General features: G+C 37.3%; 2 protein-coding genes across 4 annotated transcripts in view; one reads left to right on the top strand and one right to left on the bottom strand.

Moving 5' to 3' along the window:
* The window catches only part of LOC150086028 (zinc finger HIT domain-containing protein 3), a 33305-nt gene extending 22217 nt beyond the window's left edge, over positions 1-11088 (bottom strand). The window contains exon 1 of the mRNA XM_090373660.1: positions 11013-11088. The gene's annotated coding sequence lies outside the window, so the exon portion shown is untranslated. The remainder of the gene's footprint in view (positions 1-11012) is intronic.
* Positions 11089-17793: 6705 nt separating this feature from the next.
* The window catches only part of LOC150086027 (uncharacterized), a 228680-nt gene continuing 222261 nt past the window's right edge, over positions 17794-24212 (top strand). For 2 of the 3 annotated variants that reach the window (XM_090373659.1, XM_090373657.1), the window contains exon 1: positions 17794-18101. The gene's annotated coding sequence lies outside the window, so the exon portion shown is untranslated. Of the gene's footprint in view, positions 18102-18415; positions 18471-24212 lie in introns of those variants that run through there. The other variant, XM_090373658.1, reaches the window with a different exon arrangement.

Genomic DNA, 24212 nt, shown 5'->3' with positions numbered 1-24212 from the left:
CATATTGCACCTCCCAAGGTTTTTGCATTTTCTACTCTGATCCAAGCCCAAGGCGGGATTCGAACACGCGACCTTTGGGTTGCCAGACAGGCACTTTACCCACCCAGTTAGCCCGGTGGCCGTTTATGTCATACCAGACTAGCTCAATGTTACATAGGCAACCTGTGTCTACTGGTAATACTGTATCAGAATCTTCTGTGATTCTTAAATAAAAGCATCACCCCCTCCCACTCGGCAAATCTGTCCTTTTACACAATATAATTATCATATTCAAATTTGCATCTCACATATCCATGATGTCATATTACTGTTATATTTTCCAGTTGGTAACATTACATTACAAGAATTACAAGTCTGAAGTATTAATTTTGAAACACACCATTTCCACATACGAATTTATCTTTTGAAAAATATATACAGGGTGATTCAGGAGGAATAGTAAATATTTTTGGAGGTTATAGTATCGATTATTCTGAGTAAAAAAGTTCATATAAACATGTCCAATTCTCAATGGATACGGAGATACAGCTGTTTGAAACTGACACGCACAGCTCCCTGAATCAGATGTGACCAAGAAGCAGTTATAACCTGATGCTGTTTGGTGGTAGAAGTGTTGTTAAGAATGCCGCGCATCTTCACACATGCTGAATATGCTGGTATGGTGTTTGTCTACGGTTTTTGTGGTGGAAGTGTTATTACTGCTTGTTGAGAATACTATCGATGGTTTCCTAACCGCAGAATACCGGATCGAAGAGTGTTTACACCAAACTGCATGAGACTGGTACAGTTCCCAGCACTTGTATTTCTTCCGAACGTGCAAATGAACAAAATGTGGATGAAATAGAACATATTCTTCAGTTGGTAGATTGTAGTCCTACTATTAGCACACAAAGTATTTCTACGTGCATCGGTGTTCCACAGACAAGAGTAAGGCATACATTACATGAGCACGGCTTGTATCTATTTAACATACAGTGGGTGCAACACCCTCAACCAGGAGACAGCACCCAGTGATTGGAATTTTGTCGGTGGGTAAATGCTAATCGCTGATTAATTCCATTAATACTGTTTAGCGATAAAGCTACTTTCACCTGTGACAGTATCAACAACACCCGTAACTCTCACAGGTGGCCAGATGAAAATCTACATGCCACTGTAGAAATATATTTTCAATATAGCTTTTCTATAAATGTGTGGTGCGGTATCATCAACAATCAGTTGAATGGACCTGTTGTGTTATAAAATCATTTTACAGGGCCCATTTACCTAGAATTTGTGCAAAAAGAACTTCCACTACTATTGGAGGATGTTCCCCTGGCTACAAGGTTTGATAGGTATTTCAGCATGATGGAGCTCCTGCACATTATACCCATCTGGTGATACAATATGTAATTCAAACTTTCCTGAATGATGGATTGGCTGTGGTGGTCCTGTTCATTGGCCAGGATCTCCAGACCTCGCTCCGTTAGATTTTTGTTTGTAGTGATGGATGAAAAGCGCAGTATACAAGGAAAAGATGAATACAAGAGACGAAATTGCTCACTCGCATTTTGGATACTGCTACTCTCATAAAGGAACGACAAGAGGACCTAAGAAGAACAAGCCATATTACCACAACGGTTGCAAAGTGCACTGAGGTTGGCTGTGGGATTTTCGAACATTTATTGTGAACTGTCAAAAATTTGTCAATTATTTGTGTATCAGTTTCAAACAGCTGTATCTCAGTATCCACAAACAACATTGAGCCTCAGCAGGGGTCCAGCAGCTAAATGACCAGATGAACAATGGTACAAGACACCACACAAATACAATTCCCAAACACTTTTAAATCTGTGGTTTTTTCAGTCAACTGGTTCACCCACAATGTAAACTACGTGGAGATGGGGGAAACCAAGGGTTTCCCCCACCTCCTTGGTTTGACCCTAAACACACTTTTACTATCCACTGAGAATAGGGCACATGTTTATATGAACTTTTTTACTCAGAATAATCGATACTATAACCTCCCAAAATATTTACTATTCCTCCTGAATCAACTCTGTATATATATATATATATCAGCAAGGTTATAATAATTAAGCAAGAGAGAGAGAGAGAGAGAGAGAGAGAGAGAGAGAGAGAGAGAGAGAGAGAGAGAGAACTATCATAACCTTGCTTATATACTTTTGTATCCTTTGTTGCTGCTTTGCACACTTAAGTACATTTGCCATACAGCTTTTATAATATAACTGAACACTTATTTCACAACTATCTCCATATTATATGATTTACTTTAACTTAAAAGTCTAAACTTTATATATATATATATTTTTTTTTTTTTTTTTAATTTTATTATTATTTTTTTTTCCCTGGCCAATAATTTGTGTTTTTGTATATTACTGACACATCTGTTGTAATAAACCAAAACTTGCACATTTATTAGTACTGATGGGATGAGCATATATTTTTATAGGTCAAAGTTTTTTTATTTTGTGTTCTGTGAAATGTGAAAAGTGAAATGTTTATAATAAACAGTTCACTTTTCACATTGCATAGTGTTCTTCACTATTTTACATTTGATTGTAAAGGTTTATTTACTTAAGAAAGTTCATCAGCTATCCTATTTCTATTACCAAAGAATGTCTGTGGTACAAGGATGACACAAGTACAGAGAAACCTCCCTTTAACGGATACCGCTCTAAAAGGGATGCCTCTTGTGTTTACTCAGGCTTGGGTCCTGGCAAGAATTTTTATAAAAAATTATGTTAGATGAGCTCTCCAAAATGGATAATCTCTATGGATACAGATACTTCAATAGGTGTCCTTTTCCTATTTTCAACCTCCCCAGAAGGGGCACTTTCATGGGTAATTGACAAACATGCTCATTTTTGCTGGTCAGCAGGCATTTACAATGAAGGCAGAGATCATTACAGTAATACTAGTTAGACTTGCGATGGCCATGGATTACTCATGGAGCAGATGGCATAATATGTTAATACAATCACTACTGTTGTTAAGAAATGTTAAAGAACTTATTTCGGCTGTCTGATGCAGTTCCACTGTTATACATCACTTAGCAAGTCAATAAAATTTAACTTGCTAAGTGATGAAATTAAAAGAATTAAAAATAAAAAATAAAAAAAGAATCCAGAATTAAAAAAGAAAAAAGTACCATAGCAAGTCTACATACAGGTTTCAGTTTGTGGTACATGCATACATACATAAAAAAAAAAAAAAAAAAAAAGAGAGAGAGAATATAGCTATAATACATTTCTTCCAAAAAAAAAAAAAAAAACCACTCCTCAACCAATGGAGTCTACCATGAGAATTTTCCATGACCACAAATACAGAGCACCCACAAACCTCTCCTTCACATTATTACTCCTAAAACATTACTGTTTGAATAGTATACATGATATAAACCATTTCCAGCTTATTATTATCATTAGCCATATGGTGCAAGGAAGCCCGAGGCTCTTGCTGCACCAGCAAAAAAAAAAAAAAAAAAAATTTCTGAGTTATCCTGAGAGTGAGAGAAGAGAAGAGAACAAGAGTCAGAAGGGAATCACCAAGGAAGATAAGAATGATGATATCCAGCTCAGGACCCTGGGTGTGCCAAGCCCATACTCACCAGATGTGAGCCCCTGGGGTTAAATGATAGAGGATATCATCACATTTTTATTCACCAACTGGAAAAAATATACTCTACAGTATATGGCAACATAAGTGCAAAACCGTTAAGCACAAAACAGTGAGTCAACCTGGTGGTTTCTTTTTAAAGAAACCACCAGGTAGACTCACAGTTCTGCAATGGTATGAAAAATTCATAAATGATGTCTGGTTGGGCAACCATCCTGCAGAGGTAGTGGCCAAACAAAAGTCCGTAAAGGTGTGGCAGAGCTGGTTTGAAGGTGTTTTATGCAAAGCCCAGGGAAACCCATACAATATATACCAGTTGTAAGCTTAACATGTTATAGTCAACAGTTTTTAACATATGATTAAAGAGGCCTGTGCGCTCTGGATTCATTATTATCTGTATTCACTAAATTACAATTGCTCAGAGCGAAACGGATACAAAAATACACATTGTGACAGGTTTAATAATAATAGGAAATATACATACGTTATATTAGATTAGATACAAAGGATCGGGAGTCTAGTTCCCAATCCTATTTACACCAATATAATCTATACCTTGTGCTACCAAGCCGTCAGAGAATCTGAACGCTATTGTACACGTCAAAAACGTAAGTTCGATGCTTTAATTAATGAATCCCATCAATTTCGTCATCAGCATAATACCCTTTCCACAAGTTGCACAGATTTTGTATTGAACCTGAGCAACAAACAGTTATCTACAGAACAAATAGACCTATTGACTCTGGGTATGAAATTTGTTGTTCTACCAAGAAACCCACCGATCACTGATATTACCTTAGGTGTAGAAGCGTGTTTAACACGTTTCCCTGAAGATGTGGCAAACACAATTCGCCTAAAAACTGCAGCAGTTCTACACCATGCTCGCCCCACTTCTTCCAATCTCAGCCACAAACAAATTTCTGCCCTTAAGACACTGAAACGAGGCTCATCCATTGTCATCCAACCGGCAGACAAAAGATGTCGAACAGTCGTAATGAACCGCGCAGATTAGGAGACGAAAGCCTTGCTGCTCTTGCAGGACACTTCTGTTTACAAGCCCTTAACCGTTCCCCCCCCATTAAAGCCTTGGAACGATGGGAGTCGAAAGTGAACATCCTCGTCAACAGTTGGCTCAAACAGAAGAAAATAACACAACACGTAATCACCTCCGTGCCTCCGGCTGCCAGATCCCACAATTCTACGGACTACCGAAAGTACACAAAGAAGACACACCACTAAGACCCACTGTATCCTGTTGTGGCTCACCGAGTTACGAATTATCTAAGTTTGTCTCGAGGCTCCTTTCTCCCCTAGTAGGCAAGACCACCAACAACGTCTCCAACAGTAGTGAGTTCATAGAAAGGATCCGTACCATATCCATCTCACAAGATCAAGTTATGGCATTGTTTGATGTAGTTTCACTTTTTACCTCCATCCCAGTAGAACTTGCCATCACATGTGCAAAACAACTCTTAAATAGTGACGAAACCCTTGGCAGCAGAACCAGTCTAACACCAGACGATATCTCCACCGCCCTCAGACTGTGCTTAACAGGCGGTGCAATCATGTTTAACGACTCCATTTACCAGCAAGTACATGGCACAGCCATGGGTTCCCCGGTTAGTTTGGTCACGGCAAGCATCGCGATGGAGGAATTAGAGGGTCGTGCATTTACAAACGTACCAGATCCCATTGCCTTTTGGTGTCGCTATGTGGACGATGTGTTCATAGTTATCCCCAGAAATTCAGGTGACCGAATCTTAGACCACCTCAACTCTCTGTCACCTTTCATAAAATTCACGATCGAGCTAGAGTCAAACAACACCATACCATACTTAGGCATCCTTGTCCGGCGCGAGGGCACGTGCTTGAAGACAACAGTCCATCGTAAACCTATGTGTGCTGGCCAATTTACCAACTTCCAGTCAGCACACACACACACGTAGCCATCTTCTTGCCACTGCACGAACCTTACTAACTCGCGCCTGGACACACACTAGCTCTGTAAATGAGGCGCGCCGAAATCGCTAAAGTCAAGGTGGATCTTACGAGGTGTGGCTATCCCATCAATACCCTTGACAGGTGTGACCTACAGACATGCGACCGACAGAAACATCCAAGGTGATGACTCAGCCGCGAGCGCCTTTATCCCATACTACCCAAACCTATCACAACAGGTCTGTAGAATCTAAAAATCACATGGGATAAAGTGCATACAACTCCCAGGCAGAAAATTACGATCCCTCATCTCTAAGTTAAAAACACCTGTCCCCTCCCTACTACAGAGCAGATTGGTCTACTGCATCTCTTGCCGTGACTGCACTAGCTGCTACATCGGGGAAACTGGGAGACGGCTCGAAAAATGCCTTTCCGAACACAAAAGAACAATCCGCTTAGCGGATGTAGAGCACTCAGCTATTGCCGAACACGTTTGGGCAACCCACCATGACACTGACCCACACCGTGATGTCGTGATTGTGGATAAGTTCCGCCATTATCTGCGCCGCACCTGGTTGGAGTCATTAAACATCAAATGCTCCAATACCTCAGTGAACATGAACAGTGGTTGTCAAGTCCACCCTATCACCGAAGCAACGATCCTGTTCACTGACAAACGCTGGCCACATCCACATACATCACGGCCACAGGCTTCAACATCAAACAATTAGCCACGCACTTCACGTACGAGATTGGCAGTACATACCTCCATTGTAACTGTCATTTCATTTCAACTGAAGAAGGTTAACTAAAAAACCGAAAGCTTTGTATCTAATCTAATATAACGTGTGTATATTTCCTATTATTATTAAACCTGTCGCAATCTGTATTTTGTATCCATTTCGCTCTGAGCAACTGTAATTTAGTGAATCCAGATAGATTTTAACATGTTATGTCATAGTGTGAGGATGAAACCATATACAAGTTACAGCTCATACAGAAGCTGCTGAACAATGACAAATCCAAGAGGATGGAATTTTGTTGCCATCTACTGTGGTAAGCACATTTTCTCGTTGGTGAATAAAAACCTGAAGATATCCTCTTTTACTTGGAAGTGGTTTCAGATTTGTACCGTGCACCCTTTTCACACATTTGTTTTGTAAAGGTAAGTATGTGTACACACTGTACATTCATGAAAACACTTATGTGACATTGCTTTCACAACTGTTTCAGTGACAATGGCATGCATAAAGCTTTTTGACTAAGGGCCAATGACAATTTCCTTGTGTCACCCCACCCATACCACTTTCACTCAACAGTGGGAAGTGGGAAATAGTGGTTGTGTATGTACCCTACATGCAAAGTTTATTTGTGTGTGCAGATTTTCTCTTGGAATAATAGTTGAGATTTTCCCTAGATATTACATTAATTGTGTGCTAATTTTTTAAGAAATGAAATTTTTCTTGTTTACAGGAGGGCAGTATACAGAAATTTAAAAAGGAAGGGATTTGACCCATTAAAGGCGGTATCCTATTACATTATAAAAGAATTCTGTGTGAACAAAAATGATGAATATGGACGATGAATATGGATAATTGATCTAATTATCCATGATGAAAATGAAATGCTCTAAACAAAGCTATTTTTTATATTCATTTTTACTAGAAGTTAACTATGTGTTAACTAAAAGTTGTTATTTAAAAGTTAATGAACTGTAACACACATGTACAATGATAATCAATGAAAAAAACTCTGAGTGAATAATTAGTGAGAGTGAATTTAAATTTTCTGAAAAGGTACCCACTATAGAGACATTTCATTGTACTAACTAATGCAGAAAACGCTGTTTGACACAGTATGCTATACCGTTGGATACAGGGAAGAATCCTCTGCTGATTGAAGAATTCTCTGAATATAAACAAATACTATTAGTATTTGTTTATTCAAAGTTAATCTATAATCTAATTAACATTACTTCTTTTTACCTATTCAACCTTATAAAGGCAGTTCTTATTCTGGTTTTCCATGGCTGTAATACTTGTTTAATTTGTTTATTACTCTGAATCTGACAACTGGTTTGTAGTCTATAGATGAAACTAAGATTGATGTGTTGCTTGGTGGCTGTTTTTACTCTTTGATCTGCCTATTCATTTCTAGTTATCCCTACATATTCCAGGACCCAAAATAATTGTGATTTAGGTTTTGTAAGCTCAGTCTAATTAGTGCATCATGAATTTTTCATAAGATAGGATAGGCAACATTAATAGTATTTCATAGAGCCTGTAAGAAGAGCGAATCTATAAATATTATGATATTTACAACTGATTTGAACTCTATATGATTTAGTGTTAATACTACCTGTAGTTCTGCTGCAGGAATATTAGCACTGAATCAATAAAAAAAAAATGCATTTTATAATTTTTTTGGATAATGCAGCATCTTGGGGGGGGGGGAAAGAGAGAGAGAGAGAGAGAGAGAGAGAGAGAGAAGTAGAAGGGATTCACCAAGAAAAGAATGATAATACCAAGTTGAGGACCCTGGGTGTGCCAAGCCCATACTCACCAGATGTGAGTCTCTGGGGTTAAACATGTTGAAACATTGATTACTGGATGTGCTCTACAAGGTATGATTAGAAAGTTACAGAAATGATTTTATAAGTAAATCAAAATATAACTTAAATATGCTTTTGTCCCCTTCCAGGTCAATCTTTTCTGTCTCGATTGAAAGGATTTCGAAAATTCATTTACAGATGTAAATTTTAATGCTTTCAACATGTGTTGTTGGTCTTTCTTGAAAGCCCTAAAATGTATTTCTTTCAGCAGAATTCTGATATTTGGGAACAAAAAATTGGGATGAGGAGAGGTAGGCAGCATGCTACACCTGAAGGATCCATTTTTCTGACAGATTTTACCTCAATGATATGACAACATGAGTTGACTTATCATGATGTAACACTTGCTTGTCTGCCCACAATTTGCACCTTTTTGCATCAAATGCTTCAGAACTCAATGGTAAAATCTCATTAGCAATAAATCCTTGGGGAACAAATTCTAAGCATTACGAGCACAGTCTTGAATATTGATTTGCTTACCCTTGCTTTTTTTTCAAAATGGAGAGCTTGCCGTCTTCCATTATTTGTTTCGCTTTTTCATTCTTTGTTCAGCAACTTTAATCAGAGTGTCAAACCTTACATATGAAGCAAAAATGTCTGTTGTTAAATCTGAAAGGTGCAGAAACCCATGACTGCTAATGTGCACAACTTCTAGATATCATAGTTTAAAGAGAATAGCACCTAGGTTGTCAAGTTATTTATTAAATATGAATTGGTGCATGCTTGGTGTATACTTCAATATGCAATGGTGCACACGTATGCTTCAGTCAGGTTTATAAGAATGCATGAAGTCAATTTTTTTTTTTTAATTTTTTTACTAAGAACTAACTTGATTATCAGAAGATCCAATACTTATAAATGAAAGAGACATTCACAATTACAAACACACATTTAAGAGAGCAGATAAATCATTTTTCAATTTTTTTGAGCAAGTATTATTTTCTTATTAACTATCAGGGGAAAATGGAAGAATACTTCCAGACCCAGAAAGTATATCTGAATTAATATGAAGGAGAAATAATGTTACCTGGCAGAATTGTATATTTTAATTGTAAAGCTTCTGGAAGACAACGATATTAAACCACAATTTGAAAAATGTGGTTAAAAAAAAAATAACTTTTTTTTGTAATGAAATAATGGCATTGGTGCACTATTGGGTTGCTCTGCTTACATACCCATCATTCAACCTGTAGTGATTGGATTACTTTCTTTAGGTCACTGCTTCACTCACTAACTGCATTCTACAATGACCAAAAGAGCATCATGTTGCTTTGTTTGCTGCATTTTGAAGAAAGCAATGGTAACCTGATGACCAAAAATGTATCCATGGTGTATCACTCATGTTTTAAAAATGCAGAAAATTGCTTTGCTCGCTGCATTTTGAAGAAGTGCAATGGTGACCTGGTGCATTAACATCAATTATCAAAATTTATTGCAGTTTACAGGCAACTTTTAATTAATTTTAATATTAACGTTATTCTAACATTTTAAAAAATATATAAAGACAAAAATAACAAGAATCCATACAAGCAATTTTAATTATTTATATTTAATAAAAAAACACTACAAATAGAAAACACAAAAAAAAGAACATAATAAAAAGAGTATATAAGCAGATTACATACAAAAAAATTCATGTGAAACACAATGAAAAAAAAAAAAAAAAGAGGGTGATAAGGAATATTACAAACACAAATGGGGCAAAAAACAAAAACAAAAACCCCTACATTAACATGGGTATCATGAAATATGTGAGAGTATATTATTGTTGGTGTCTTAGACAGTAGTGACAAAGCACTCTTTTCATATTTTGTATATTCCACATGAAAATTTCTGATAGCACCAGTGTTTTATGAGGTTTCCCATATGCAAAATGTGTTACCTCATTTATGACAATGCTGACTAACTTGAGTTCACTGAAAACCGAAAAGGCTGCAGCTTTCAACTGTGCAATAAATGTGCTATATAGGTGACCGTTGCTCTGCATGCATTAGCAACAAAACAAGTGACAAATCAACAGTGATTATTCAAACATCCAAGTTTCTCATTTTTCTTTTCCTTTCTAACGAAAAACGGGGGGGGGGGGGGGTGAACGGCGAAGAAATAGTGACCAATACCGCACGAAATATGTGGCGCTAATTTAGCATTTCAAAACAGATGTATTGTCATCAAGTTTTTTTTTTTTTTTTTACGTTCCTACGCTAACACCTGAAACTGTTTTTTTAAAAAAAAGGTTATGCCGATTCTGTTTGAAACAATGAAGGATCTGCAGCTGATGGTAGAAGACTAGATTCCAGTATTTATTGAACAGAATTTCTACATTAGTTATGTGGTCAAGCAATCAAACATGTTTCAATGAGCAACTAGCCAAAACTTGTAGCGAATCCACACAATGCCGGCAGAAGGTATTTCCGTGCACAATGATTTTTCAGTGACCTTTATTATGAATATTGATATTTTCGCCTCATTGTTTTTCTCTTTTTATGCCCCTTAAAGAATGGCGGCTGGAGGAAAAGCTCTGCTAGCCCGTACCTTAATCGGACACTGAATCCAGATTGCAAAGGAGCTGTACGATTGAAGCAATATCCTATCTCATAAAACATACTCGGATGGAAGAAAACCGTAGCAAAACCACATTAGCAATTGTCGATCCCAGTTTCAGTTACGTACCAAACAAGCACAAATCATTCATATGGTTTACAAGGTAAAAACCCAGTAATTGTAATTATCTTATTTATTTATTTATTTATTTATATATATATACTGTATATGTCAATATGGGTAATTCCCACGACACCAATCAATCAATAATAAAAAAAAATCAAGAAACATAAACAATACTAACCACAAAACCCAAGTAGTAACATATCACGCACACTACCCTGTGATATTAAGACAACAGTACAAAGCCAGAGACCAGCGCCCCCAAAGTCGCTAATTATAATTGCGGAAAAAGTAATGGATAATTGTACAGTGAGAATTATTATTTATTATTATTAGCCATACGGTGTAAGGAAGCCTGAGGCGTATGCGGCACCAGCCAAAAAAAAAAAATAATAAATAAAATAAAATTCACGAGTTACCCTGAGAGAGAAAGAGAAATCACCAAGAAAGAGAAGAATGATGATATCCAGCTCAGGCCCCCGAGTTTGTCAAGCCCATGCTCACCAGATTATTATTATTATTATTATTATTATTATTATTATTATTATTATTATTATTATTATTATTATTATTATCAGCCATATGGTGCAAGGAAGACTGAGGCTTTTACTAAACCAGCCAAAAAAATTTTCTGAAATACCCTGTGTGACAGAGAGAGAGAGAGAGAGAGAGAGAGAGAGAGAGAGAGAGAGAGAGAGATGAGAAAGGAATCACAAAGAAAGAGAAGAATGATGATATCCTGCTCACACCCTGGGTTTGCCAAGTCCATACTCACCAGATGTGAGCCCCTGGGAGATATTTAATATGCTTCTGACCATAGAATAAATATAGTTATGTATATTATATTGCGAAAAGTTAGGGACAGACTTTTCGCAGAAATAGAATTCTTTATTTTATCTAAACCTCGGTTTTTCCTATAAATGTGCAAAGGTAGTTCAAGAGAAGAATTTTGTATATCGTAACTGACCGTTGCCACCGTAAGGGTAATAGTACTAGTAGCAGTAAAAGAGGCATGTGATGCAAGAAAGCAAGCGTATGAGTTTTTTTTTTTTTTTTTTTATGAAAACTCCAAACACGCAAGGTATCAAAACCTATAGTACTTAGTACCGTGCATGGGTTGAAGGAGAAGTATGGGGGGAGGGGGATGCCGGAAACTTTGCTCTGGAGACTAAACATGGGTTATGTAACATCAGCAAAAAAGAAAAAAAAAACAATTTCACACATCCATTCCTTCTAAATGTTTGTCCAGTTCCTCCTTGAATTTATTTAAGCTATCGACTTCTACAAAGACAAATGGCAGTTTATTTCAGCAATTAACCACCCGCTGGCTAAATACAAATTTCCGCACATCTATTTTACAATTGTCTTTCCACAATTTGAATTTATGCCCCTCAGGTTCGTAATCTGAGAAAGTGGAAGAATCCCAATCAGAATTCAACGTGCTCAACCAATTTAAGGCCTTATACACCTCAATCAGATCGCCTTGCAGGTGCCTAGTCTCCAGCCGCTTAGGTATTCTTAAGGTGGCATAGAACTGACTTGTTTCATGGTCATTCAGGAAAGTTCATTTTCTGCATAAACCAAAGCTCGCAACAATTGTAAAGTAGTTATTAATCAGTCCAAACTAGATTTTGAACAGGCTAAGAGTATAAAATTTGTTTCTTGTCCACATGCTAGCCGAGCATTGCATTCTGGTCTCTTGCCAAACTATTGGGCGCAACTTTTGCCCATCTCTGCTCCCACCTCTGTCAAAACCAGATGGTTCTCTTGTCATCTCAGCCAAGAATAAAGCTGACCTGCTAGCATCCCATTTTTATTCCAATTCGATCTTGTTAAACCACATCCTACTATTCCCAAGTACACTCCATTCAATGTCTCGTGTGGTTTTCCATCAGAAGAATGTCAGAAGGATTTTGAACACTCGTGAGGCTAAGAACGCTCCAGGTACTGATAGTATTTCTCCACTTGTTTTCAAAACCTGTGCTCCTAAATTTTCCTCCTGTTCTTTGCGGCCATTTTTCACTTTCTTATTCCAAATGTATTTTTCCTTTTGATTTGAAATTTGCTCATATCTAGCCAGTTCATAAAAAGAGCGAAAAATCCGTCCCATCAAATTATCGTCCTATTCCAATTACTTCTACTCTTTCTAAAATAATGGAGAAGTAAATTAATCATGAACTCTTAATCTTGAAACCTTCCGCCTGATCAACGTTTCGCCAGTATGAATTCCGTCAGTGACATTCTAACTTATGTTACGAATTTATGGACAAATTCAATGGAAAACTTTGGTGAAACACAAACAGTTGCTCTTGACATCTCAAAGGCTTTCGATCGTGTTTGGCATAAAGAGCTCCTAAACAAGCTTCCGTCTTATGGATTGCCAACTGTTTTTTGTAATTGGTTATCCAGTTTTCTCTCTGATTGCTCACTGAGGGTGATGGTAGATGGATCTCTGTCTTTTAACTTCTCCACTAATGCTGGTGCCCCCCAAGGTTCAGTTCTTTCCCTCACGCTTTTCCTCTTGTATATTAATGACCTTCTTCCATTGATCATAAATCCTATCCATAGCTTTACCGATGATAGCACATTGCATTCCACTTTTCAGTTTGAGAAACCTTGCCCTGCTCAATCAGCTTAAACTTCTCAAATATCCGCTTCCAATTCCTTAAATGCCGATCTCCAGGTAATTCTCCAGTGGGGCAAAGACAATTTAGTTGATTTCAATCTTTCTAAAACTCAGTCTTGTCTTATATCTCGCAAAAAGGATTATTTTTGAAAAGATTCTTTTCAAAAAGGATAATTTTTGAAGTAGATTAAGCTTAAAAATGTCCAAAGCGATCGTAAGATAGTTTATGGAACTGTAGATTGTTTCTTTGTTTGTTGGAGTAGAATTTTAGATAATCCGCGATTAAGGCTATATTGCGCCGTATATACAAATTTCCGCACATCTGTAAATATATTATCTGTAAATTGCATGTGTTCTGTGGTTGATTTTTCATTTGCTGGAAGGAAGGATGTGTACTGATTTTTACGGACACGTGAGTTGTAGGAGTTGACATATATACTGAGAAATCGATGAGCATTAAATAAAACTTATCGTAGCTATGGGGGAAAGAGTAATAAATAGGGTGATTGCGAAATTCGAATTTCTTGATTCATTCAAGGAAGCAGTTTCAATTGTAGTTCTTCAAATCAAAATGTAAAACTAGTTCAGCTTATTTCGTTAATTCTCAAATAACGCTTAATATCATCTTATTCATAGAGAAGCCATTAATCTGGATTTTCTTGAACATAGTGTTCTCAGTTATTAGTCTCAAGGGCTCACATCTGGTAGAATATAGGCTTGGCACACCCAGGGTCCTCAGCTGGATATAATCATTCTTCTCTTTCCTTGGTGATTCCCTTTTCTCTCTCTCTCTCTCTCTCTCTCTCTCTCTCTCTCTCTCTCTCTCTCTCTCTCTCTCTCTCTCTTCCTCTTGGGTAGTTCAGAAATTTTTTTTTTTTGGCGGGTGTGGCATAAGCCTCAGGCTTCCTTGCACCATATGGCTAATAATAATAATTAGAGTAAACACGTACATTGAGAAATCGAACCTGTACGCTGCCATGTCTGCGGGGATAGCACAGTGATATCGTCACCGTCCTCCCCACACCTGGTGGAAAAGGCCTGGGTTCGAATCCCGTCGACGACGCGAGGAACTTTAATGGGCTTTTTTCACTCCGTGGCTGAGTTAGTTGGTATCAGGAGTAGATAGCAAGGTTTTTCTCCCCAGTAACTGGGGTTTTTTCGTCCAGCAAAACAGGCAAATCAACCATAGAACATGCGCAATTTACAGACACAAATACGGGTTAATGTATTTAATTACGGGCAACTCTAAAATAATAATTTGATTTTATTTGTACGCTGCCACAAAAAACAATGTCCCACTTTCATTTTTATGGACTTGCTCTATAATATGGGAGAAAATAATTCTAAACACATGGTAGTAAATATTTCTAAACTTAATTCACCATACACACAAATGTATGGGAATTCGATTATTGGAACATAGCAGTTTTATTGAACTTATGGTTTTCCTTTATTGAACTATTGCGTCACCGTCCTTCCTCCACCAGTGGAAACGGCCCCGGGTTCGAATCCCGTCGATGACGCGAGGAACTCTAGTGGGCTTTTTTCACTCCGTGTCTGAGTTAATCGGTCTCAGGCGTAGATAGCAAGGTTTCTCCCCTCAAGAAACTGGGTTTTTTTCATCCAACAAAACAGGCAAATCGACCAGAGAACACACGCAATTTACAGTCATAATACATATTTGGGTATATGTAAGAAATTACGGGTGGCCCTAAAATAATAATTTTCGAAAAACTTATTGTTTGGTGTATTGAATATAATAATTTCCACTATTATGTATGTGTACAGGGTGTCTCAAAAATACACGGCATAACTTCAGGAATGAGTTCCTCATATGGGCTTGGCACACCCAGGGTCCCGAGCTGGATATCATCATCCTTCTCTTTCTTGGTGATTCACTTCTACTTCTCTCTCTCTCTTTCTTTCTTTTTCTCTGGGTGTAATTCAGAAATTTTTTTTTTTTTTTTTTTTTGGCTGGTGCAGCATAAGCCTCAGGCTTCCTTGTACCTAACGCTTAATAATAATAATAATAATAATAATAATAATAATAATAATAATAATAATAATAATGTAGACAATAAAAATATTTCATATCAACATAGTTCCGGAAATGCTTGGTTCCCTGGTTATTAACCAGAATGTCTTATCTCCCGCAGGTGATTTCCTTCATCACAAGGTACTGAAAGAATCTGGTGGTTTTCCATTCCGACCATGTACTCAAATTAGGAGCAAGCGGATATGCAATTTATGTACGGTTTGGCGGACGGCAATGTTTTGGAGGCTCGTCGTTTGTACCACGGAGGTTCCCAGGACGAAGATGTCCAGACAGGAAAACGTCTGAAGGTATCCATCGCCGCCTTTGTGAACATGGGACCTTTACACCTCGTGCTGCCGGCATAGGACTAGGACGACCAAGATCTACGATTCCTGAAATAGAGGAGAAGATTTTGGGTGTTGTGCATGTCTCTCCTGGAACCACGCAGAATAGTAATGCAACTGGGTGTTCAACGTTCGACTATTTGGAGAGTGTTGCGGGAACACCAACTGTGGCCTTACCTGCTGCAACGGGTAAATGCCTTGTCATCAGCAGATTACTCTGCGCGAGTAATGTTCTGCCAGTGGTTCTTGCAGCAGTGTGATACAACTCCTCGCTTTCCCTCCTTAGTGATATTTAGAGATGAAGCACAGTTCACACGAGACGGAATCCAAAACTTTCACAATCAGCATGTATGGGCTGAGGAAAACCCACATGCAATTCTTCCAACACATCACATCACCAAACAGCGGTTCAGCCTCAACATCTGGGTGGATGTTTTTGGTGATAAGTTATTTGGGCCCCATGTATTTCCAAACAAACTCACAGGGCAGGCATACAGAAACTTTCTGGAAAGCAACATGCCTGATTTCTTGGACGACACGCCACTGATCATTCGTCAACAGGCAAACTTCATGCACGATGGCACTCCGCACATTTCAGCCACCTAGCCCGCAATTACCAACTGCCTGGCCTCCACACTCACCTGATTTATACCCACTAGATTTCTTCTTGTGGGGCCATTTAAAGTCATTGGTGTATTCGACTCCGGTAGCTGATGTGGGAACTCTCCGCAATCGAATTGTGGCAGGTTGTGAGACAATACGAAACATGCCAGGAATTTGGCATCGTCTTCGCGACTCCATGAGACGTCGATGTGAGGCCTGTATTCAGGCAGAAGGTTGACATTTTGAACAGTTACTATAAGGTGATGTGAACAGTTAAATGTCATAGACAGACCTTCAAAACTCGGAAACCAAGCATATCCAGAACTATGTTGATATAAAATATTTCTATTGTCTACATATAAGGAACTCATTCCTGAAGTTATGCCGTGTATATTTGAGACACCCTGTATATTTTTTTTATTTATAAAAAAAAAACCAAAACAAACACCACATTAAACTATGTAGTATATGTTTATTAAATAATCTTTCAAAATCTTTGACGATACGATTTCTCAAGCTTGGAAAAACATCAAAGACTTGGTTTTTTATGCTTTCTGTGTTTCCTATCTTTTCTAGTTTCGACAGTGCTCTTTAAAACCAACTATTATTTAAAAAGAAGAAAGATGGATTAAGAGTCAGTACTATTTCAGCAACGAAGCTGAAAATTCTGGACGCAAACGAATCCCCATGGTGTTTAACAATCATGCCAAATCAATCGTTCAGATCCCCTGACTCTTCGGCTCCCGCTCTTCCCTCCCCCTCACTGCCGTGACGGTCCTAGCAGTATGATAGTTTCCTGTTTAATCAGAGAAGGTAGGTCTTTATGGACTGTTTTCACGGCATGGTAGAGTTAGTCAATCCCAGGCGACAGGTCGCATATTCTCCTCCTCACCATCTCGGGTTTTTCGTTCAACAATAGACGAATTGGCATCAGAATACACAGGCAGATACACTTACTGGAAATGCACAATTGTTCTAATTATGATCTGAGTGTAGTCTCCCCTCTCCAACCATGTGGATTCATCCATACAATTCCCCCCCCCCCATTATGCAATTCATGTTGATCAAGCAATATATTTTTTCAGGGTTTACTTGATTATTCTTTATTTATTACAGTCAACTCTTTAAAATTCGGCACCTTTGGGGATTGAGAGGTGCTAAAAATACATTATCATTTTAGCACAGATTGATTTGTAATTTTTTAGTATTACATGTATTTTATTTTTCTGTTATATATATATATATATATATATATATATATTATTTTTTTCCTCAAGATATTTGTATAATTTTTCCTGTAAGTATGTTGCCTCATATTCTCAACTCGTGGTGAAGTTTGTACCCGGCCGGATGTTTACGTTAGGCACCTGCTGCTTCATGGAATAACGGTGCCTAATTCAATTAATTTTAGGTTTTTGTTTTTCAAATTGATCATTCTTCTGTGTATAGGAAGCAGTGAAAAGTTTAAATTATTTTCATATCGTGTGCAGCAGTAGGCAACCATAAACTCACCGACTATAATGATGTATACAGTTTTGTAACTTTCTTTTGAAAATGAGAACTTCGTGCACTTCCGGTGCTGTACACTGGATTTTTATTTTCGGTTTAGATTATTGGAAGGCAGCAGTTTTGTTGAAATCATTGTTTGGTGTATGGAATATGGTAATTTACGCTATTATGTAATTTTTTTTAATTTAATTTTAATTTTTTTTATTATTATTTGTGAACGCTAAATTAAGCCGCACCTTAGGTATGTGTAGTAGGAAATCTGTTATTGGAAATCTCAAGTTTTGTAAGATAAGTTACAAACCCATTAAGAAGTATGATCAACAAAATTCTTCCATAATTTCTTACTGTCAATTGGTTTATATACTGAAAGTTTGATAATCCGTTTTTGATATGGCGTATAGCTGATAATAGCGGAAAAATAGGAGGTGGTGACTGGTTGGGCGTTTCGGAAAAAAGGAGACAAAATAATGTGCGAAGTGTTCAAATTATAGCAGTTGTCTCATTTCTTGTGACAAATTCTAGGTATATCGATATATTTTTTAATGTAAACAGGCTGTTATAATTTTTAACATAACCCGTAATGACATAACCCATTTGTAACACGCTTTTTTTTTTTTTTTTTTTTTTTTTGTATATATTTTATGGGCAAAGTTTCAAAAACAGGTACAATGATATTGTTTTATTGCAACTGATGTATCAGCAGCCCTCTTGGGGATTGCTTAATAAATAGCATCAGTGAGACCTTATCTTCTACTCAAGTAATGAAAAAATGAATACAGTATTTTTGGGACATTTTCATGTGATGGGGAGTGGTGGCAGCATTTTCTTTTGAGTCCAGGCATTTAAAAGGCTTAATACAGCTGTTAACAGCTGATTTGAGCTGTACTTTTTTGTGGAAGCATGTGGATTTGATTTTGCATTATCTCACACTGACTAAGACATCCTTTTGAATAAAAGGATTGCTTAGCCTTAACCCCTTTTTACTGCATAAAAATTGGGAAATGAGGTGCATCAGTCCAAGATTAGAAATGTATGTGGAAATTTCAAACAGAATAACATTGATTCAGTAATTGAGCAAGAAACCCTGAGCACGAAACCTTCAGTTTATCTGCATAGACAATAACCAGACTGCTAAGCTGGAGGGTGGGAACACTAATGTCAAAAAAAAAATGATGAGCTATGTATACTGCCTTGAGGAATCATGGCGGATGATTTTGGAAACTTTTTGGTCAACACAGAATATTATATCTCAGTTGCGGAGTGTATTTTGAAAAATTCTAATACATGGCCAGTGTTCAGGAAAAATTTTTGAAGGAGAGAAGCATTAATGAAGTAAAAAGTGGAAGAAATGTCTAGATCCTCGTTATCTAGTCATAATTATGAGAGTATCCTTAGACTCAGGGGAAGTCCCCACAGACTGGAGATGTGCAAATGTATCCCCAGTTCAAAAAAGGGGATCAAAGGGTGATACGAGTAATTACAGATCTGTTAGTTTAACTTTTTTTCTGGAGAAAATAATGGAGTCACTGGTTAAAGAAGCACTGCAGGATCATCTAGAGAAGACTGCAGTAATAATTCAGACACAGGATGGGTTTGTTAAGTGGGTCTTATATGACCAATTTGATTGGATGCTATGATGTGGTCGCAAAGGAACTGATGCAAAAAAATAATTTTTATATCATATACTTGGATCTTAGGAAAGCTTTTGATACTGTGGCACGTGGAAGACTACTGTACAAACTAGAGTAGTATGCATTAAGGGCAAGTTGCTACAATGGATAAAAGGCTGGTTGAGTGGGAGAAGGCAGAGAGTGGTTATTAATGGACACTGCTATTTGTGGACTAATGTTATTAGTGGAGTACCCCAGGGTTCTGTGTTGGACCCATTGTTGTTTTCGGTATTTATCAGTGATATTAACGAAGGTATACCAGGGTTAATGTTAACTTTGCAGACGATACGAAGGTTGGCAGAGTTGTTAATGACAGTAATGATAGTATGTTACTGCAACAGGATCTGGAAGCGTTGAGCAGGTGGGCTGAGAGGTGGCAACTGAAGTTTAACATTGACAAATGTAAAGTTGTGGATAGAAGATTTGATATTGTAGCACCTTTTTTTTTTTTTGCTTAGTGAATATTGTTAGAATCAATTTTGCAGAAAGAATATGCATTGTACAGAAACAGTTTTTTTTGAAAGTTTTTAGACTGGTGGAGGAGGAGCGTGATCTCCAATCCTTGAGAAATGAAGGCATAGATTCTGCCTAGGAAGACTATGTAAGGACAAGCTTTGGGAAAAGAAGTCACACTGAAAATAGTGGTTTAAGATATAAGTTAGTGGCTCATTTGATTATAAATGTAGGCATACAGTCTACATCTGAAGTACTGTCTCCTGGGAGAATTATGTGCACATTATATTAAAAATGAGCGATGCTGTTTGAAGTGTGCACTTTTAGTCTGTCTGATTTGCATATTCTGGAACTTGTCATATTTTAACACCATATTAAGACATTATATTAAATTACATTTGAATGTATAAAAATTAAACTTGGTTTTAACTGAACTTTTGTACACCAGTGTATAATAAACTAATCAAAAATATAATCAGTGTAAACTATAGGAAATTTGGATATCTATCAGTAATAAAAGGTCTGTGTTAAAATAGATTATTATTATTATTAGCCATATGGTACAAGGAAGCCTGAGGCTTATGCTGCACCAGCCAAAAAAAAAAAAAAAAAAATTCTTTAATACTGAGAGAGAGAGAGAAAGAAAGAAAAGAAAGGAATCGCCAAGAAAAAGAAGAATGATGATATCCAGCTCAGGACCCTGGGTGTGCCAAGCCCATACTCAACAGATGTGAGCACCTGGGGTTAAATTTATATTGAGCCCTTTATTATTCTATTTATTATTTATCATGTTAGAAGTGTTTATAGTAATCATTTCAATAATGAATACAATTATTACCCATATTTAGTAATCACATGGGCTTGAACCAAGGTCCACTGAAACGAGTATGCAGTTTACTCTTGTACTTGACTACTGAACCATGTTGGCTTAAATAACAGTGTTCTTGTTTATACTCTGGCATACCATGATTACATTACAATCATTAACCATTTTGTAGTCAAGCAGGTGTGAACCACTCAAATGCACGTGCATCTCTTAACATTAGCAGTAGCAAATAATGCAAGAAAGTAAGCTTATAAATCACAGCAAAAAAAAAAAAAATCTGATGTTTCACCTATTCATTTCCTCCAATAGTTTGTGTAGTTTTTCTCGAATTTATTTACGCTGTCAACAGAGCCTATGCAAAGGTTTCATGTGCCCTAGGTGAGACTTAAAATTTGCACCCCAGTTGTATTCTGTGCCATCCATCTGCCTATCTAACCACCCACATCTTCCAACAAGCTTACCTATTACCACCCATTCATGTCTATCCATTCGTCTATAATATTATCCCTTCCTTTAAAATATTATCCTTTCCACCTTACCTTTTCTATTAATATTTTCAAAAATTTTAATTAAATATCAAAGTGATGCACCGACAAAGTGACCCAAATGTCATAAAACCATAAAGAGCATGTTGTAAATCAATCTTTTTTTTAAAAATGTATTCTTAATATTTTATGAAATATTTAGATAATGTTATTTCTTTATTTAGAAATAATTACCTTATTTAATCTAAATAATAATTTTTTTTAACCACTAAAACAAAATTACATTTTCTTGGAATGCACCCCTAAGACCCTTGAGCCTTAGGCAACCACCCAGGTTTGCCTAATGGATGGGCCTGCTGTGACTGTCAACGTCCATAACAATACAGAAACTCCTCAACTTACGTAAGGGTTGTGTTCCGCGGAATGCTACGTAAGTCAATTTCCCCCATGCTCGTGCAGCACTCGCAACTGTGCTCGCTGAATTGATTGAATCAAAAAAGAAATGTTCGACAAACGTGTAAATAGAATTATTTATCGTATTTATTCAATTTTTTATCTCATGTGCAGGAAAAATTACAAAAGCGTGCAATTTAAAAAAATTTAAAAATTATAAAATTACAAAAAAAGAGAGGAGACAGGCATAGACAGTCAGTAAGTTTTGCCTCTTGAGCATCGTTGCGAGAATCGACATCTTCAGCTGATAAGTACACCGCTGCGGAGGTTGAGGGCTGTGGAGAATTAGAAGGGGTTGGCTGCTCAACCTTACGAAAGAACATTAATGGATGACTGGACGGTAGCATTTTTCTTTTCATTGTAGATTTATTTGTAGCAAGCAAGCATATCATTCACCCCTCTGTTAACTTTTAATTATCTTTTGCTGTCAGGATCCATCTTCTCAAACCTCGCCATTGCTGATGCAATTTCACAAAATGCCATCGCCATCTCTCTGGTGATGAAACGCCTCTGGGCTCCTCATTTGGTTCATCTTGAGCTTCGTCAGCATTTTCTTCTTTCACTATTGCTGCCTGCAAGTCAGTAAGTTATTCGTTAGATAATTCCTTCTTTTCTTCCTCTATTAACTCCTTTACGTCTTTGGCGTCAACCTCCAACTGAAGTAGCTCTGCAACCTTTACAATCTTATCTGTAACCTCTTCATACGATTCATCTTTTTCAAATCCTTTGAAGCTTTTTACGTGCCGTGTGTATATTTTCTTCCATGCCCCATGTAAACAACTTTTAGCAGTTTCTGCCTAGGCCTTATTAATGATGGTGTGGTAATATTGTGGTTTAAGATGGTGTGGTAGGTAAATATTGTAAGATTTCCAAAAGTCTCTTAATGTAAAATTTTTCTCATCGTCTACTGCAGACAGTGCCTGAACAAATGTTGTGCATAAATATTATGCTCTTAAATTCAAAATAACACCCTGATCCATAGGTTGGATGAGTGAAGTCATGTTTGGCAGTAGAAATATGACTCTTGAATTGAAATCATCTAAATGCGTAGGATGTCCAAGAGCATTAACTGATAGAAGCAAAATTTTGAAAGGAACGTTGTTGTCTTTGCAATATTTTTCAACCTCGGGAATGAAGCAACATTTAAACCAATCCTCAAAGCGAGATATTGTTATCCGTGCTCTCTGGTTCGATTGGAAATACACCAGTAGAGTGGCTTTATTGATGCCCTTAAATGCATGAGGATTTCCAGAATGGTACACAAGCAGTGATTTTAACCTGTAATCTCCTGCTGCATTAGCCTCAAGCAAGAGCGTGGCCTTATCTTTTGACACCTCGAAACCTGGCATTATATTTTCCTCTTTGACAAAGTATGTTTGATCCGGCATTTTTGTTCCAATACAGAGCAGTCTCGTTAACATTAAAAATTTGCTGCATTGAATAGCCACCTTCATCAATACTTTTTTCCAACACATCACAAAATGTCTCTGCAGCTGCAGAATTGGCACTGGCGACTTCACCGTATATTTTAATGTTGTGGAAACCAGTGTGATGCTTGAACCTATTAAATCACCCGTTGCTTGCCACGAACTTGGGTTGGTGTTCGTTGTACTTATCCTTAATATCTTTATAAATTCTTGTTGCTTTTGCTTGAATGGTCATTAGACTCGGGGGCTATTTTTTATTTTTGTTATTTTAGGAGCATTAGCAAATAAGGCCATATTGCTCCGGGATATGCGGTGGTCATTCCCTGGCCTTTCCGCATCCTTCGTATTTGGTGGTGACGGGCTCGAACCCCGGTCTAATCAAGAAGCGTGTGCTATGCACTGCTGCTCCTTCCCACCTGTCTACGGAGGCGCCTGAGACTCAGGGGCACTCACTTCTGAATCTGATTTTCCATCATTATTAACAGCTGTTCCATCTTTGATATACCACCTGAACACTGTTTTGTGATCACTGTTGATCTTAAGTGCGTTGATCCTTTGACATGTTCTTTTATGCGCGCACTGTCCTTTAAAATAGTATTCACTGTTGAAGCAGCAAGACCTAATTCCCTTGCACTAGATGACAAACTTTGTCCTGCTTCGTACTTAATCATTTTAATCTTCATTTCTAAATCAGTTTTGTTTTGTTTTCTGGCACTACCACCACTTGAACTTTTCATTGGTCACTTTCCTTCCAACATTGTTATATGTAAATAGGAATGAACATATTACAATACGTTCATTCCTATTTACAGGAACACATTTCACCATAATAGTGTAAAAACCCCTACAGTTGCAGTTATCGGTATTATCGCAAATGCAATAAGATTGAGTTTACTACCCATTTATAATTAGATGCACTAACAGAAAAGCCCAATAAACTGGAAAGTGCA

The sequence above is a fragment of the Mastigoproctus giganteus genome, chromosome 5, assembly GCF_048544385.1.
Source record: "Mastigoproctus giganteus isolate SK-2022 chromosome 5, ASM4854438v1, whole genome shotgun sequence".
NCBI classification, from domain to species: Eukaryota; Metazoa; Arthropoda; class Arachnida; order Uropygi; family Thelyphonidae; genus Mastigoproctus; species Mastigoproctus giganteus.
This window is presented reverse-complemented; position numbering and strand designations above follow the sequence as displayed.